Source organism: Artemia franciscana, chromosome 16, assembly GCF_032884065.1.
Source record: "Artemia franciscana chromosome 16, ASM3288406v1, whole genome shotgun sequence".
Taxonomy (NCBI): domain Eukaryota; kingdom Metazoa; phylum Arthropoda; class Branchiopoda; order Anostraca; family Artemiidae; genus Artemia; species Artemia franciscana.
Genome location: NC_088878.1, coordinates 8,556,321 through 8,576,747, shown reverse-complemented (window position 1 = coordinate 8,576,747; position 20,427 = coordinate 8,556,321). Strand labels below are relative to the sequence as shown.

General features: G+C 35.3%; 1 pseudogene; it reads right to left on the bottom strand.

The window, feature by feature from the left end:
• Nucleotides 1-9,562: 9,562 nt before the first annotated feature.
• LOC136037014 (ubiquitin-ribosomal protein eL40 fusion protein-like) lies at nucleotides 9,563-17,671 on the bottom strand (annotated as a pseudogene).
• Nucleotides 17,672-20,427: the final 2,756 nt, after the last annotated feature.

Genomic DNA, 20,427 nt, shown 5'->3' with positions numbered 1-20,427 from the left:
TTGACAAGGGATTAATTTGGAGATAAATGAACCAAATCTCCTTCCAATTTTTCAGGAAAATCCAGAATTTTTTTTTATTTCCAGGGAAATTAACATTATTAAAAAGAAGCAATTTTGATTTTCAAAAAAAATTCATCCTTTATGCCGTTAATGAATAAAAATAGAATACGCAAACGAATGACAAATAAAAATTGTAGAAAACTTGGCAATGACAAAGCATCAAGAAGTAAAATTTAAAAACATGGTAAAGATAGAATTATTCATTTTGGCTTACGAATGGCACACTTACAGATACCTTTATTTTTTGCTTCAAATTTTATGAACTGAAATATATGTTGGATATGTATTTGCAATCATAATAGAAAATGTAAATTGCACACTCTAAAAAGGACAACAGGTTTATTTGAGCTTTCTTTTGCATGGGACCTTCATCTTTTCTCCCCTCCCCATCACCAAATATCCTGGCTATGCCCATGCTTACATTAATATGATCACGAGCTCTGATACGAGTTATGAGAAAATGTATTCTATATACAGATTATTTTTATTATCTCTATCTTATAAAATAACGTTGTATTCTTTAGCATTCTTGATGGTAACACGTCAAGGTTTTCTGACCAAAATACAATAGTCACGGAAGCGTTACGCAGGGGAGAGGGGCGTTGTGAAGAAGCCACCTCCCAGGGCTCTTTGACATTAAATAAAACGGTTAGTAAGGCCGTAAATTTGTTACAGTAAGCACACGATTTTATCACGATCTTGGCAATTTATCTGTGATTTTAGCAAAATCTTAATTTTGGTAGATAAAATAACCAGCCAGTCGGAATAAATCCGTTCATCTCCCCCCCCCCCCTTCAAAATTTTGGCTAGTTACAGTTAAAATATTGGCAGAAATGTGTATTTGAGACAAGCTTTAGAGGTCAGAAGCCCTTTTCATGTTGTCAAGTACTAATAAATTTGTGTTTGATGGATTATATCTTTTTAAATAAATCACTTATGTTAATGGTTGTATATGAATTAGATCTTACAGTTTAGAAAGATTTCAGGAACAAAATTACTTTCTTTTAAAGAAAAATTCTTGGGAAGACACGGCAGATTTACTACAATGTTGACTGATCTCGATTTAATCCTATCATGGCCAAACGGGGTAGCTAGCCACCTCTTTCTAAACAGCCTATTCTAGCCCCAGCAGAAGTTTCGTGATTTCCACGCCATTCACCTATTTTTGGCAACATCTCAAAGCCCCCTCCTCTGGAAAAATTGATTCACAAGTACGTTCTTGATCATGAGTATTTTAGTAAACATTACAATTTCAACTGATCAGGAAATGGGGTGGTACCCCAAATTTTTACAGGGTCAAAACAGTTTCCGAGCTTAAACTTAGAATAACAGAGATCTCAGCTGGGGATGATTCATAAGGCAATGACTTTCCCTTTGCAGTAATAAAATTTATAATACCCAAATCCTGTTTAGAGCCAGGGTCCCACGAGCTTGGGGACACTATGATTCTCCATTTGGGGACCATGAATTAGTAGAATCTCCAGAACTAACATTCGACAACATATTCCCTGAGATATCTTATTACCAAAGAATTAGAGAGGGAACATGCTCTCAATAAGTATATTTTGGGCAACATTAACTTATCCATTTTTTCCCTTTCCTTTCCTTTCACTTTCATTCCTTTCAGAATTACAAAGGTCGTAAACAATGCCGACTCACAATGCTGGCCTTTGTTCAGAGTCCCGTGTGTTAGGGACACTGAGTCCCGTTTTTAAGCTGCAAATTATTTCAGTCTTTGGAATTATTGGTACTTATCGGTTATATAATAAACACGATAAAATTTCGACATAAGAAACTGGTCAAGTAACTTATTTACACTCTCGATCATCTGGACGGAAAAGATTAGATGGGATAATAACCTGTTAGCTTTGACTAGTAATAGAAAATAGTATCCGGTTATTAGATAATAACCGGTTTGTTGGGATAATAACCGGTTAGTTTGCTTTGACTAGTAAACAGAAAATAGTGTCTCACCATGGATGTTCAAGTTAAGATTTGGGGTTTGCCAGGGACCAAAGAACAGGCAATTTTATTTCTCCAGGATAAGGGCTTGTTGCTCAAAACCGAAAAATGTGTCAATGGCAAAGACCTCCTTTTAACGCGATTCTTAACGACATTTCTGCGTTTTGGGTATATAATTCTAAGTTGCAATTTCACAATTTTCCTAATAAAGTATTATATTTTCATCATATTTTGTTTTAATTCATTAGCTTTATAAAAATTTCAGTTTTTGAGTGTTTATTATATAACCGACTAGCTGTTGGGATGGCACTTCGCGCCACCCCAAAACCTAGTTGGCGGGGGCACTTCGCCCCCCCCCCCGCGCGTAAGTCGTTACGCGCCATTGTAGTTGTGTCCCTGTGTCCCACTTGTGAACATATATATATATATATATATATATATATATATATATATATATATATATATATATATATATATATATATATATATATATATATATATATATATATATATATATATATATATATATATATACTAGCTGTTGGGGTGGCGCTTCGCGCCAACCCAACACCTAGTTGGTGGGGGCGCTTCGCGCCAACCCCCCAAGCCCCCCCGCGCGCGTAAGTCGTTACGCGCCATATTAGTTACGCGCCATTGTAGTTGTGTCCCTGTGTCCTACCTGTGAATATATATATATATATATATATATATATATATATATATATATATATATATATATATATATATATATATATATATATATATATATATATATATATATATATGTTTTCAACTACGTAAAACTTGCGAATATACATCATTCTTCGCTGTCCCATTGTCTGTGCATATAAATAGATTGTCAGGTTTACCGACTCTTGAACATGCAACATATAATTGTTCATGGGAAAACAATCCGTATTCAGATCTATACCTCATGATTCTAATGATTGCCCATGAGCTTTGTTGATGGTGATTGCTAATCGACCATTCCCTGTGTCGCCGTCGTCATTTATATATCCCCCTGTGCCCCCGGCGTCCCCGTTGTAGTTGTGTCCCTGTGTCCCGGTCGTCATTTATATCCCCTGTGGCCGTCATTTGTGTCCCGGTGTCCCAGTCTGTCATTTCTCTTTGAGTGTCCCGGTTGTTTGTCCCGGTGTCCCGGTCGTCATTTGTGTCCCGGTGTCCCGGTCTGTAGGCAATATACATTCGTTTTTGAATTGGTCTTTTTTTTAGTTTTTAGTTTTATACCTTTTTTTATTTTTTTTAGTTATACCTCATGATTCTAATGATTGCCCTTGAGCTTTTTTTTTGTAGTTTTTACCTTTTTAGTTTTTTATTTTTATTTTTTTAGTTTTGTTTTTCTCCTTTATTTTTCAGTTTTTTTTCCTTTTTTGATTTTTTTTTCTTTTTTAGTTTTTTAGCTTTTTTAGTTTTTTTATTAGTTTTTAGTTTGTTTTTTTTTAGTTTTTTGTGTAGTTTTTACCTTTTTTTAGTTTTTTAGTTTTTTTTACTTATGTCCTGGTCGTCATTTATACTCCCTGTGTCCCGGTCGTCATTTGTGTCCCGGTGCATTGTCGATGGTGATTGCTAATCGAACATTCCCTGTGTCCGGATCGCTTTCTCTTTGAGTATCCCGGTCGTCATTTATATTCCCTATGTCCCGGTCGTCATTTGTGTCTCGATGTCCCGGTCTGTAATTTCGTCAGTCGAAAACATGACGTCAGTCAAAACACAAACATGACGTCACCCGACAGACCCAGACACACACAGACAGACAACTTATTTATATATATATAGATATATATATATATATATATGTGTGTGTGTGTGTGTTTTTAACTACTAGATTGTCAGGTTTACCGACTCTTGAACATGCAACATATAATTGTCCATGGGAAAAACAATCCGTATTCACATCTATACCTCATTATTCTAATGATTGCCCTTGAGCTTTGTTGATGGTGATTGCTAATCGAACATTCCCTGTGTCCCCGTCGTCGTGCCCCCCCCCCCTGGCATCCCCGTTGTAGTTGTGTCCCGGTCGTCATTTATATTCCCTGTGTCCCGGTCGTCATTTGTGTCCCGGTCTGTAATTTCTCTTCGAACATTCCCTGTGTCCCGGTCGTCATTTATATATCCCCCCCTGTGCCCCCGGCGTCCCCGTTGTAGTTGTGTCCCTGTGTCCCGGTCGTCATTTATATTCCCTGAGTCCCGGTCGTTATTTGTGTCCCGGTGTCCCAGTCTGTAATTTCTCTTTGAGTGTACCGGTCGTCATTTATATTCCCTGTGTCCCGGTCGTCATTTTTTTCCCGGTCTGTAATTTCATCAGTTGACAAACATGACCTCAGTCGACAAACAACTTCATGACGACATACAGATCAATCCTTATTATGACGTTAGTCGACACACAAACATGACGTCAGTCAACAGACAGACAAACAACTTATTTTTATATATATAGATATAGATAAGTACCGAGCTATCTTAGGTGAAATATTTCCTGGGAGGTTTGTGGATATTACAATTTTGTTTTTTCACTAATTGGCTTAATTATTCTCTAAAAAGCTTCCACTGGTTGCAGAATTTTGTTAAAATACAGGGTATTAAAATACAGGGATATTTTTTCACTTAACAAGTGTCCTTTTGCACACAAAGCTGTTGAGTATACAAAAGTCAATTTGCATTCAAGATTTCTTCAATTATCGCGATGTAGAACGAGCGGTTGTTGTAAGTTTACGAATAGCTCATTCGAGGACAAATTATGTTTTCTAGTATTTTTTTTTTTGTTTTTTTCAAGAGGTGAAACTGTTCACAGATCAAACAACAAACCTTGGCACCCTCTCTGCCCCAAGTGGCGTCGGGTTAAAATTTCAAGATAGCGACATTTATCAGATCTACGGAATGATAAAAAAGAGTAAAAATATATGGCACCAAACACATGTTCTTGGCAACATGGCACCAACACATGACAACTTGGGAAACACATGGAACTTAACAACTTAAGGTGTTGCTGTCTTCGGGAATTATTAGACAATTAAGATTTATTTTTTTACTAATTAGTTTTCCTTATCTATATTCACGATTCTTGGCAACACTGACGAAAATGTGAACCTAAACTAAAAACTTTGTAATGAAGAAAAAACTAGGATAATTCCAGCCTGTGAAAAAAAAGAAAACTAGAAAGCATTTATTTCTATCGAAAACAGAAAGAAAAAAAACAGATGGAAGTCCTCAGAACAAATAAAAAAAGAAAAACCCATAGGGCCAAATCTAAACATATGCATACTATTTTTCTATTCACTGGCTGGTTATCCACGTTTTATTCTCTTCGTTACAAATTTTTCTTCTCCTTTTTATGCTTAGCCAATGGTCTCAGAATTTGTTTTTTAATTTGGACCTGCCACGAAGACTTTCCAACCTTGAAACAACCAGAAGAAATATCTTATGAGAACAACGGTTCTTCAGCTCAGGAAACCAAAAAAAATCTTATTTCATTGTCCTTGGTAGTTCAAGACACCATTCAGCCAGTTCATTATATCATTAAGTTTTGTCTGCAAATCACCGGTAAAGTTACAAGAAAAAAAAAAAATTTATTTAAATTACATACCTAAAGGCACATTGCAACCAAAGAGCGAAAAAACTATGTCAAACAGTTCGTGGTAACGAACTAGTAAGAAGTTCATTAGTAACTAGTAAGGAGCGACCTGGCTCAATAGTAACCGAAACTCTAAAAAACGGAATTTCGATACCAATAGTTACACCAAAAGAATCGAATTTTAATACTGATTTTAAATATATAAGTTTCATCAAGTTTAGTCTTACTCATCAAAAGCTACGAGCCTGAAAAAAAATGCCTTATTTTAGGAAGTAGGGGGAAACACCCCCTAAAGGTCATAGAATCTTAACATAAATCCCACCATCAAATTCAGCGTATCAGAGAACCCTACTGTAAAAGTTTCAAGCTCCATCTACAAAAATGTGTAATTCGCATTTTTTGCCACAAGACAGATCACGGATGCGTGTTTACTTGTTTTATTTTTTCCCCAGGGGTGATCGTGTCGACCACGATGACCAACCACGAAGTTCTAGTGCCCCTTTTAAGTGACCAAAAAAATTGGAGGGTACCTAGACCCCCTCCCACGCACATTTTTTCCCCTATGTCACCGGATCAAAATTATTACCATTCTGTTTGGCTCAGTCGAAAACCTAATAACTATGTCTTTAGGGACGACATAATCCCCCACAGTTCCCAGGGGAGGGGCTTCAAGTTACAAACTTTGACCGTTGTTTACATATAGTAATGGTTATTATGAAGTGTACAGACGTTTTCAGGGGGGCTTTTTCGCGTTGGGGTGGAAGTGGGTCGGGAGAGAGGGTTACGTGGGGGATTTTTCCAAGGAGGAATTTATCATGAGAGGAGAATTTCCATGAAGGGGGCGCAGGATTTTCTAGCATTATTGAAAAAAATGAGAAATTAAATAATTTTTTTCACCTGGAAGTAATGAGTAGTATTACAAATTAAAACGAACATAAAATATTACGTATATAAGGGGGTTCGTCTCCTCCACAATACCTTGCTCTTTACGCTAAAGTATTTTTAGTGATTTCAACTATATATTCTACGGCTTTTGTGATTGCGGGGTCATTCTTAAAGATTTAGGATGAAATTCAATCTTTAGTGTAAAGAGCAAGGTATTGACCAGGGGGCAAACTCCCTCATATACGTAATAAAAATACAAAAATATTGAATTTTTAAGTAACCCAAAATTGGAGGCCAACTAGGACTCCTCCCCCACGCCTTTTTTAATCAAAATCATCCGATCAAAACTATGAAAGCCATTTAGCAAAAAAAAAATTATACGCAAATTTCGTTTTAATTATTCATGCGCGATGAGCCCAAATCAAAACATACATTAATTCAAAAACGTTCATAAATTAAATATAAAAAAACAAGTTTTTTTAACTGAAAGTAAGGAGTGACATTAAAATATAAAACGAACAGAAATTAATCCGTGTATGAAAGGGGTTGTCCCCTCCGCAACGCCTCGCTCTTTCCGCTTAAGTTTTTTTTGTATTGTTTTAAAAAGTAGAGTTGTGACAGAGTCGAACTTCAGCGTAAAGAGCGAGGTGTTGAGGAGGGGACAACCACTTCATATACGGAATAATTTCTGTTCGTCTTAAGTTTTAATGTCGCTCCTTACTTGCAGTAAAAATAACTAGTTTTTTTTTTATTTATTTAAGGCCGTGATTAAGTGAACTGATGGAACTCAAAAACCCCATGTTAAAATCGAAAATTTATATTTAAAAAGTACTCAAGTATTCATTGGCGGAAAGATACCGCTTTTAACATCAGGCCGTAGCTTCTTGAAGATGCCACAAAATTTTTGCTAGGATTTTGCTCTATTTCCTCTAGTTGCTTAGAAATCTTATAAAATGTGTCGCTCTTTTTCACAAGTGTACTCTATGAAGGATATTGCTTTTAGAACGAAATCGGTACTATCATGAGAAGAAAACAATAACCTGTAAGATGATTGCAACCATTTTTTGATGTATTTTTCCTGTTTTCTAACAGCCCCATAGAATATTTTCAGCTACCCGAAATTTTTACAAGTCGGTTGCCAGAAAGAATCGTTTCAGATCGCAAATAACACCCCTAGGGACCAGATTGACAAGCTGGTATAATTAACCTGCTATTTCCACCAATGAATAAGTGCTATTTGAAGGGTTTTTGACAATCGACGGTCTCTAGAAAATTAAGAGACAGACGGCTACCCTAACTTCGATTTTGAACCTCGACGTTTTCAAGTTCATTTAATCACAGCCTTAATTCTGTAAAATAAGACCACTGTAGGTTCTATCATTTGCAGAATTTTTTCCATTTTTTCTAATGGTTTATGTGTGAACCTTGTATTGCCCTCGATTGCTTAGCAAAAAAAAAAACCAGTTCTACCCTTATTACAACGTCAACACTTTTCCAAAGAGTGGATATGTCCTTCCAGCGAGACTATCTTACGCTGTTTATTTGTTTTCACTATCGTTAACGGCCGAAAAAGAAATGAAGCTTATGCAATTTTACTCTCGACAACACTCAAAATCTCAAGGTGCGTTTTCTCGGATTGAGATTTGAGCAGTAGGACGATTTCAATCTCATGTGAGCTACCGATAATTCAAATATAATTTTCCAAATCTTAAAAGAGAGAAATATGAAATGTGTGATTAGTCATGTAAGTTGGGGGAGTCATGTTAGTTGGTATTACTCATGTAAGTTGGGGGAGGGAAGTTCTTGCCCTCCTCAATTTTGAATTTTTTTTTTGGTATCTTCATTGAAAATATTTTGTTTTGTATTTTCTTTGTAAAAATCGAAAAAACATCAAAATCACCTTAGATTTTTTTTTTATAATTCTGCCCCTCCGCCCCAACATTCTCGTGACCGTGAAAATGGCAAATATGGCAAATTTGCCAAAAATGGCAAATAAATAAATTATTCAATTTATTTTGGGGCAAAAGATTTTCTGATATCGTTTGAATTACTTTAGATGTGCAGTTAGGTCAAATGGAACACTAATTCTCAAAAAAGGCGGATAATATGACATACCATATGGCTAAATTCCAACCAATCTTTAACCAAGACGTTGAACGAGCTTGAAGTCATGACGTAATTTCCAACACGACAAAGTACTACCTAATCAACTCATCACCTGATCTTTGATTGCATATTATCAATTCATATATCTGCCAAGCTAAAAAAAAACCTTGAAAACATCATCTCCAGCCGAACATTCCGAAAATAATTCTGGAAGACCTACCCAACTTTGAAGAGAAGAAAATATCCTTGCGAAATATCACAATAGTTGCAATGCTTGAACCCCAATGTAATCAACAGCTGAATAGACGATTTGAAAAGCACTGATTGACACTTGATCACCAGTTACAAAGAGTTTTCCATAGCAAAGAGTTTCAGCAGGGGACTCAGTTCAGCCTTTTACGTAAATTCCAATCCCTTAAAATGTAAAAAACAAAGCTACGATAATAAACATAACCTCTACCCCCTCCCACTGGGAAATTCGGTCAATTTTGACATCAGAGATCTGCAAAAGGAATCCCAGACTTCCAGGTGGCCATCATTGGCATAACTTCGTCTAAATCCTGAGGGGGGGGGGGGTAGGGCAAAGTTGGAGCCAATTTTCCCAAGTCAAGCAAAGTGAAAAATGAGATATATACTACCATATAGGCAAAGGCCTACTTAAAAAAAAACTAATTTATTTCTTTGGATGCTTGAATTATGTAGGTCTATCTAAATTTTGACTATGTTTTTGAAGATGCTAAATCTCAGCTGAAGGGGGGCCAAACTGGAGTCAGGAGCAACTGTCTCTCCTCCCCCATAGCAAAATACGCCTCTGGTAGCAATGTTATAGAAGATGATGAGGCAAACGGAAAGCATTTTCTTATAAATTTCCATTTTTAGATATAGCACTTTTGGTATGTAGATTAGACAAAGTATGTCGAACTTCTACCCTGAAAAATAACAACAATATGAAACTGATCATAAACAGTTTTGTATTATGACTGACGTTATACAATCATAAATACATAAGTAAACAGTTTACTTCTTGAGCTTCTTCTTTGGGCGGAGGTTGCTGGTATGTCCACACTTCTTCTTCCTGCAGTTGGAGGCACGAGGATGAAGACGTATATACCGTTTACGGCAAACCATTTTGTCGCAGTTCTATTTTTCGGCCAAAAGACGAAGAGAAGGTTCAATAACGCCAGCACGGAGGCACAACAAAACAAGGAGGGTCGATTCTGAAAATGATTTGTTCCAAAATATTCTTTGTAAATTAAAAAATAAAATGATATTCAAGATCAATCTGGTGTAGAACAAAAAAACCAATTTTCGATAACCTTCTTCAACAAATTAAAAAACAGCAATTTTATATCTTTTGAACCAATCTGAGCAATGTGAAAACACTGTCAAAACAATTCGTGTAATGAAATTTAAGATACAACTAATAAAACCAGAAAAGAAATTTTCGAAGCTCTCTTTTCTTCAACCAATTAACCAGTAACTATTTTGAGGCTACAATTACTGCAATGAAACAAGCTATTTTCAAACTTTTATTCAAAGAATATTTCAGTAATTATTTTGAGTCCACTATTACTAGCCAAGAATTCTGAGAATAAGAAAACAAGCCCAAGTAGAATAAAGAAAAACTCAAAAATTCTGTTCGCTTTGAATGGCATAATTGGTGTACATGTTTGATCTTAGGACAGTTCAAACACACAAAAAATCATTATCAATTACAACTAGAAGAATAATTTCCTTTAAAATATTTATTAAATTACTCAATCATCAGCATGGAAACCATTATCATGGCTATCTTACTTGGGGTTAGTCATATGTCATACGAATTAACAGTTTCAAATCTGAAGCTAAAGGTTGAGTATAAGCTAAATTGAAAGTAAAACCTTCAGAGTATTCATAAAAACACCAAATTTAGCCATAATCAAGACAGAACAGAGACGAAATAAAATTGACTAAAGAAATAGTATATCAAAAAGATAAACACCAATTTGTGCCAGGTAGGTTTGGGACAAAAAAAACTGCCATTTCTTGACATGCCAGAAAAAATTATAAAATTTGGGTAGACCTATGCCCTGTGTGCATTCCGACACCATACGAGAATTTGTGGCTCTTGTCTACCCCAACTGTAAACTGAATTGGCGCCCTAATTGGAAACTAAGTAGGAAGTTATTTTCAAAAGAAGCAATAGCAGAGATAACTTTTGGGTAATTACCCTTTTATTGGCTGTTGTTTCAATGGTACTGGATTTCAAGCACATAAGGAAGAGTATTTACCAGTGTGTAAGCAGCACGATTTGAACTATTCTAGAGTGCCAAGGAGATTAAAATAAAATACCTTTTGCCCCCTAGGTTAAGGTACAAATGTAAAGGATGTGGCACTAGACTTTATAGAATAGCGGAGCTAATCTCCACTTCATAAACCTTCAGCCAGGAAGTGCAAACGGGGGACAGCCACCCAGTGCTTCCGTACACCCCTCTTATTTACCTTCCCCACAATTAGCCAGGTACAAATTTAGAGCTGAGTCGATTCTGGCTGAGCTTAGTCACACTACATGCCCCTATTCCAAACTAAACAAGCAGTAACACCAGGATTCAAACTCCAGCCCTGAAGAAGACAGGATTGCAAGTTCAGGAAGGCAACTGCTCACCGAAGATATCTGTGTATAGTAAGAGTGTCTATATAAAATTTATGGCTTGAAATGAGCTTCTTTAGAGACCTATGAAGACTAAAGTTTAGACCCCAACTGATCCCCAGAAATGTTTTGAGCATCTTTAAAGTCAAGTAATAATACATAATACATAGATAAGTTTTTAAATAACATCGAATTTGTATTTCTTATTACTACCAAAAAGTCAAGAAACCAATATACAATAACTACAAAAACAAATTGATTATATATATATATATATATATATATATATATATATATATATATATATATATATATATATATATATATATATATATATATATATATATATATATATATATATATATATATATATATATATATATATATATATATGCTTAATATGTTTAACCCATACAATATGATGTTTATACAATATGAGGGCAAAGAAATAACTATAGAATAATATATCAGATTTGACAACATCATTTTATGAGCATCTGAGCAGTTTCAAGTCATAGTAATAAGGTATGTTGTTTTCTAGTTGTGTGATTTCTAGTTTTCACATTCTGGAAATATTTTCCTTAGATTTAGTCTTAAAGGTGAAAAACGTTATGGAATATCAGGACTGAATACAAGGTCATATCAAGGGAAGGGGGTTTGACCCCCCCCCCCCCTGAGATGCTTGTCCGACTCGTAAAAGTATAAAAAAATGAATATATACAATTTTTGTATGCATTTTTTAAGTTTTTTTTACTTCCCCCCCCCCCAAAAGACAAAAATCCTGAATACAACCCTTTAGTATGTTCAGCCTGAACATAATAAAAAAGGCTTGGCATTTAATTTTTGTACTTTTTAATCTCCTCACTCTTCAATGATCATTTAGTTGCATTTGACTATTCAATGGTCATTTAGTACCATTTGACAAGTTTTAGCAGTGTTAATACAATTAGTTGTAATTTTCAGACATCACGAACGTTTAGTGTCTCCCAAGCTGGTACAGCTACAAAAACATTTGCACAAAAAGTGTTGGTGGTGAAATGATTATACAGTCCTCATAAACAGCGCAGGATCCATGTTTGAGCAGCTTAGGTGTATTGCCCCTAGAAGACGAATATTTCATAACAGCTCAAAACTTAATTTTTCTCATTTTCATAAAGACTGGCTAAATCATGCGGTTATCATAACAACAATTGTGTTTCAGATATGGCTGGAATTTGGCAAGTTGTAGTCAAAAGCTGCTGAACTATATTCCAAAGTATATGATAACTTGTAAGATATGGTATATCAGTGTATAAGGTGTATTGGTGTAAAATAACTTGTGTATCAGATAAGACTGGAATTTGGTAAGTTTCAGTCAAAAGCTACCAAACTATTTTCCCAAGCATGATACCTAGTAAATTTGACCCCAAGGGATGAAGTAGCTTGTAGAATATTAAAACTGATTGTGACAAAATGGCAAAACAACAAAGTGTCAGAATTGACATATCAGAGCCTCCATTGAAATGGCACAAAATTCCCAGCCATTCTATCTTTGGAACCTAGAACTTCTTCAAACTTAATAAAAACCAGAGGGTCTATGATTTTTGAAGAGAATATAACATTGTGACATTGTCAAGCATGACTCATCCCTTGGTTATTACAGATTATTCTTTATTTCTGTAGATTTATTTAAACTAGCCTCAAAATAAATATCAATAATTAGATGACACTTCATTTGGTCAGTTTTAAAAAGGTTTTCCCCAAGCAAAGTGAAGGTTTTCCCACTAAATAGTGGAAAGCAGCCTAATGATGACCGTACATATGATATCATTCAGGATGGGTATCCAATTGTCTCAGATAAAAAGAAGGCAGATCTGTTTACTCATATTTTTAAAAATGATTGCTCAGATTATCCTTTTTTAATCTCCCTCTTACCTGTTCTTATAAGGGTACTCTGATAAAACCTTTTTCCCAAGATGAATTTGGTGTAGCACTTAATTCTCTTAACATCAAGTCTTCCCCAGGTTATGATGGTATTTATATGAAGTGGATTCTTGAGTCCCCAAAGGTGGTTCATACAGCCCTCTTAAGTCTTTATAATCTTATTTGGTCAAGTCAAAAGTTCCCAGATGCTTGGAAGATTGCTCAGGTATTTCCAGCTTTAAAACCTTCTTATTCATCTAGTGATCTTAAGTCTTACCTTCCTTTAGTAAAGTTCTGGAAAGGCTTGTCTTATCAAGAATTGAGTGGTTTGCTGAAGTCAACAATCTCTTTCCTAGTGAACAAACAGGTTTCAGAAAAGGACATAGCTCTTTAGACAACATTACCCAGCTAGAAATTGATGTTTGTAACTCTCTTAAAATAAGACATGTCACAATGGTTGTTCTCTTTGACTGGTCGGATGCCTATGGAAACGTAGTCCACAATAAATTATTGGAAATCCTAATAAATCTTGACTTCCCACATTCTTTTATAAGTTTTATAAAGTCTTTTCTAACTGATAGATATTTTTACGTTCAAGTAAATCAGTCTAGAGGTGAGCAATGTCCCATTACGAGAGGACTTCCTCAAGGTGCAATATTGAGCCCTCTTCTATTCAACTTTTATGTTTCTGAATTTCAAGTATCTCATGCATCATTTGGCCTTTATGCAGATGATTTGATTATTTGGAAGTCAGGAAGGGATATTGGCCTTCTTCAACAGGATATAAGTTTAGTCCAGAGATTTTCTTTAGCATTTGGCTTCCCAATCTCAATCAGTAAAACTAAAGCCATCATATTTACCAATGGCACTACAGATCCTCCTAAACCACTCACAATTTTCTCAAGGGAGATCCCATATTGCAATTCAGTGAAGTTACTTGGTTTATTAATGGATTCTAAAATGCAATGGCATGAACATATTAATTCTTTGAAATCTCTGATTATTCAGAGACTTTGTATTCTAAAGAGACTTGTTGGAAGTAAGTGGGGATGTCACCCAAAAATTATTTTGGATTTTAACAAATTATATACTCGTTCAAATATAGAATGTGGGATTCAAATATTTTCAGCTCGTCCTCCATCCTCATTCAAAATCCTTGAATCTTTACAAAATTCTGCTATTCGAATAGTTTTGGGTGTGCATAAGCATACTCCTCTGTCAAAGTTAAGAATACTGTCGGGATTGGTGTCCCTAAGTGAAAGAGCATCCAGTCTAAGGATAAAAATATTTCTCGCAAATCCAGGCTTATGAAGCCAAGCATGCTGTATATGCACATACCTTTGCTCAGAAGTCAGCCTGTCCCAATGCCCATTCATCATGGAATCAGTTTCAACTGGAGGTCCCAAACTGGAATCAACATTCGCTTTATGCATATCCCTTTACTGAGCCCCCCCCCCATGGGAAATGAGTCCTCCAAGCTGTCAAGTAGAACTTATCTCTATTAGTAAAGATTTGATTCCTAATTACGAGATCCAGACTATTTTGGCTAAACACATCTCAAAGGCTTACCCCAACTATAGAAAAATATATACAGATCCCTGAATTTGAACATCTATTCTCCTCTCCCATCGGGATCTTCTATCTTGTCTGCTGAATTATGTGCCATCCGCCTGGCTTTGGATGTACTTATAAATTATAACATTGAATCTGAAAATATACTCTGTCTCTCCGACTCTAAATCAGCATTACTATTGATCCAAAATATTAATAGAATTGCTATTGACAAAGATTTATATAATATTAGAAGACAGCTTCTTAATCTTAAGATCAAAGAAAATGAAGTTTATTTTCAACATGTTCCTAGTCATAAAGGCATCAAATATAATGATATGGCTGATTCTCTAGCAGCAAAGGTTTCCATGTTATTTCCTAGTCCTTCTTCTGACCTCAATTCACGAGATATTATCAGGCAAAGATCCAAATAAATCACAGTAAATTAATGTTATCTCCATTTCATACAAGATTAAATACAGTGCTATATTACCGGCTGAAATCAGGCGCCCTACTTCTAAATAATTTGTTATTTAATTGGAAGCTACATTATTCCCCTTTATCCCGAATCTGCTTTTCAGCAGAGGAAACAATCCAGCATATATTATTTGATTGCCAGGCTCAGAGTGAGGAGACTGTTGCTCTTAAGCGTTTATGCTCCTTGGCAAAGATTCCAAATACTTATACAGCTATCCTGGATTCTAACCTGCCATGAGAAATTGATCGTAAGATATTTAAGGCAGCAATTGATACCTTAAAGAAGAGAAATATTGTTTAATAAAGATTAAAGCTTGAAGAAGTCAATTTTTAAAAGGACGTGATTTATCCATAGTTTTTGATTATGCAGAAGAGAGCGGGAATGAGTAGGAAGAGCCGTATTGGTACCGGCCAGCCTAGTGGCCTTAAACTGCTGGGGACAGGTAGCTCAGGTAATCGCACTTTCCACAATCAATAACAGTGTATTATTGTTCATAATTGCATATATTCATTGTTTGCACACTGGAGGAGAATAGCGCCTTCAGTGGCTAGTTATTCTGAGAAGAAGTCAAAGAGGTGAAAGGACTTGTTGCTAGTCCATATACCTCCCTACAATTTTTGGAACTGGAACTGGGTGAAGAGAAACTGAAACCAAAAACAAGAAGAAATATAGTCACTGAATAAGTCAAACCTAAAACAAACAATAATTAAAATGAATAATCAAATATAATAAGAACAGTTATTATTATTGATATTACCATCAAAGGGCTCACAGAACTGACAGACTATCTGAGTCTTACTCAATGCCTATCTGCCTTGGGATGATACTCTATTATGACAAAGTGAAGGTAATCAGTCTTATGTAACTCTGAAAAAGTTATGCCAGCTCTACCTCTCACAGAGACAATCTTTCTTGGCTTTACTCTAATTTGGTTCTCAAGTCTTTTATTACTTTGACCAAATTCTTCATTTTGAAATGGCACTAAATCCCCAGCCATTCCATCTTTGAAATAAATGAGACCCAAAAGAAACAAAAATTCATGTCTAGAACCAACAGTTTATGGAACATTGTGGCATAAGGGAATGACCAGATATGATGCCAAGACAAACAAGGCCAAGCAATACAGCACATATCCAATCTGGAACGGAATTTTTTGAAGGAGAGGAGGGGGTAATGATAATTTTTATTTTGTTGATAAGTTGATAAAAGCTCAGATGTTGGGGATGAATTTATGATTTCAGGTTGACCCAGGCCCCAAAGGTCCCCCTTCTCCTGTGTACAACCCCACATTCACATGCCTTGATAAAATATCAAAAAACGTTTTGAGTAAAATCAATCAATGAAGTGAAAAGGCATAACAAATGAGATGGCTGAATGGCATAGATTCATACCTTCTCAAAAGACCTATAGCTTTTTTCTGAGAACAATTTGCCCTCAATGGGTTAAAAACATAAAACTATTGTTAAAGCCTAAAGGTCCATTCCAGAACCCAATTATCCTTGATAACAATATATTGTTTGCATTATTTTTGTGCCAAAACATCATGTTTTTTTGACTGTTCTTATAATTGTAAGTAATGGAGGGGCTCCAGCTATGATTCCCAACATGGAGCATGCACACAATCAGTGGGGCGTGGCAATATCTTGGTGGGTCATGACGTGCACACTTTGGCTGACTACTTTAGACCTTAATTAAAAAAAAAAAAAAATCATGTCAATGATGTCAAATTCAAATGTGTTAAAAAAAAGAGGTTTTTGATAGTATTGCAGTGATGTTATACGTTTTATAAAAGGTATTGTATTCAAACAATATTTTTCATTAGTATAAAATATGCCTTGAGGACAACTCCAAAAAAGATACCAAGTTAATGGCCTTTTCAACTTCCTTCAGGTGGAAACACATTAAATTTTGAATAACAAAATTTTACATATCACAAGGAGGGCATCAGAATTTTAGAAAGGCCAAGGAGGCATGGCCCTAAATCAGCTGGGTTCTAGTGGGAAACAGCATTGCCCCCTCTGACAAATTATGACCATGAATATGAAAGAATATGCTACAGAGCAACAACAAAATAGAACAAAGATTGTAGGTTTACAGATGCCTTTCCATTACTAATCATAAATGCCTTTTGGAACATCCCTCAGATCTTCAAGGTCTCATTCATAATTTACAGAAATGAGAATGGTAATGAAAAATAGAATATTTCAAATTTGAGAGACAAAGACCAATTTCAACTCACCCTTTTGAATATTGTAGTCAGAAAGAGTTCTTCCATCTTCCAGCTGTTTTCCACCTTCCATCCCTGTTAGTGTCCATCTTCCAAAGAAAATTCTCTGTTGATCACGTGGAATTCCTTCCTTGTCCTGGATTTTAGCCTTGACATTTTCAATAGTATCAGATGGTTCGACCTCTAGGGTAATGGTCTTCCCTGTTAGTGTTTTCACAAAAATCTGCATTTCTGAAAATAAAGGAATAGCTAATGTCAAAAATTAAATTGTCATATTTATTTGACATGGTATGTCCATTTATTTGATTATTAATCTCTAGACCTCCTATGGTCAATAAGGTTTAATTTCCATGATCACTGAACTCTATATGCACTAGACTAGCAATGATCTTAAATAGAAGTAATATGATTAACAATGCTTCTTGACTACTAAGGTCCCTGCTTTGTGTTGCTACAGCAAGGTTTGATCTCTGGGTCCTGTAGCTAAGGTCAAACCCACTGCACCCCTACAGGACTAAGGATGATCTTCCAGTTCCAAAAATTGTAGGGAGGTATATGGACTAACAACAAGTCCTTTCACCTCTTTGACTTCTTCTTCAGAAAAACTAGCTACTGGAAGCGCTATTCTGCTCCAGTCTGCGAACAATGGATATATACGATTATGAACAATAATACACTGTTATTGATTGTGGGAAGTGCGAGTACCTGAGCTACCTGTCCCCAGCAGTTTAAGGCACTAGGCCGGCCGGTACCAATACGGCTCTTCCTACTCATTCCCGCTCTCTTCTGCACAATCAAAAATTATGGATAAATCGCGTCCCATTAAAAATTGACTTCTTCAAGCTTTAATCCTTATTAAACAATATTTCTCTTCTTTAAGGTATCAATTGCTGCCTTAAATATCTTACGATCAATTTCCCATGGCAGGTTAGAATCCAGGATAGCTGTATAAGTATAAGTTGATCTTCAATACCTAATTAATACTTTTCAAATTACATTGCCATGACATAATTCCTTACTTGCATTAGGGGAGTTTTTTTCCTATTTGAAGAGCAACACATTTTACAAAAAGTCATTGCTAAAGTTCCTAGAATAATTTTCAAAATACCAAGGAAGATCAAAATGAAATTTGATCATTTGAATAGGTTAAGTGAAAACTTAAATAGCCAAATGTATCTAAAAAATTCAAAAACAAGTTAAACTTTCAATGGAAAAGACCTACATGTGCAGTTAGTTTTGGCAGTAGAGGGTATGAACCTAAGGGGAAAATCAGTAAAAACAAGCTAAAAATATGAACACAAAACCTGCAAGGAAGGTATGGCTTCCCTTTGAAGGTGTAGTTGAGTTAGGGAATCTACAGGTTGTAAATGGATAAATTATGAAAAGTAGTTTCAAGTTTAGGTAATTAATTTAGCTTATTTATTTTCATGTTTCAACACTACAACAATATGAAAATGCAGTACCACTCTAAAAATTTTGTAATTTTCAAAAAACCAAGAGATACCCAGTGCAACTGTGGTTTTCAGGCATGAGTTGACCTAAGAAAAGGGAAAAAATGGTCCCTAGATGTAAGTTTCAAAAAAATGTCTGAAATCATGTAAAGATCTAGAAGGGTTCTTAGCAGATTTAAAAAGTTTCCACAAATGTTCACTATTCTTTTTTCTCTTAATTCGAAGCTACTGTAAACACCTACTTTTGCATTTTGACCTAAAACTACTCAAGAAGATGAAGAATTTCAAGAAAAAATTATTTGATGAAAAATAGTCAGTAAAATTAGTGATGCATTTGGCTACTAGGACTGCAACCTTTGATATGAGACCCCACCTAATCACAAGATTATAAGGCTAAAGAATTTTAAAAAACAAGTCAAAGCAAAAAGTTAGAAAAACAAACCATACTGGGTATAATTTAAGACTATATAAGCAAATTTGGGTCCAATATGGCTTTGTACCTTCAGCACTTGAAAACGAAATACATTTTTGGCATTCTATCCAATATACTTGCATGTAAACTGAATGGTGGTGATGGAGGTCTCATGCTAGCTTGAGACAGGTCCAAATGACCACAATTTACCCCTCCCCCATCCTATGCATCATATCTGTGTACACATGTGTCCATAATTTAATAAGGAAACACACAAAAAAATTCCAATTTCCATGAATCTGCCTGATTTTTACAAGAAAATACTGCTTAGTATAGGTCTGATGGAGACACTCAGGTTATAATATATCTTCTTTTAATGAAACTCTACATAATCCCCCTCAACCCAGAAGAATTGGATCCTTTGCACCTACCATATCAGTGTCCAAAGTATCACATTCAGCATAATTACACAAGAGATTCCAATCCTAAATTGGGAAACTGAAAGACTTTTACTAGGGGTTGGGGCCATAATCCCCATAAACTCATCACCACCTTATCTTGTTGGATATACAATTTAAGGTAAAAACATGAAAAAAGCCTATTGTTATGTCATTATGTTCCTATTTCTAGGGAGACATACCATAGAATCTTCCCCATTATTTGATATTTGACCTTAATGATAAAGACTATACAAACAAAACATATGGGAAATTTCCATTATTAGATTAGACTGTCTTTTATACCCATTGGTGGAATATAATTGTGTTGATGCTATTGGATCAGAGAGCTCAAATGGTTGTGAACAGCTCTTATTTTTGAAAATACAGATATAGGCTAAATCCTGTAGCTAGAAAATTACAGTGAAGGCAACTGCAAGCATTACCATCACTGTTTGTAAGAAAGGCAGCAAGGATATTGTGTAGTGTTGGCTTGAGGTGGTAAGTCATATTCAATATGGTTCAGGTATTTGTTGTACTCATTTTTTTCTTGTCTGACAACTTTACAAACATTGGCTTTTGTTTTGCGTGTCTTTTGAAATAGTTTTAAAGCAATATTGGCAAATTACACAAATGTAGGTTGTTGACATAGCCAATATCCCAAGAGACATAAGTTACTTGACCACTCAAATATAATGAACCAAATGGCTAGCTAAAAATTTTGATTAGAAG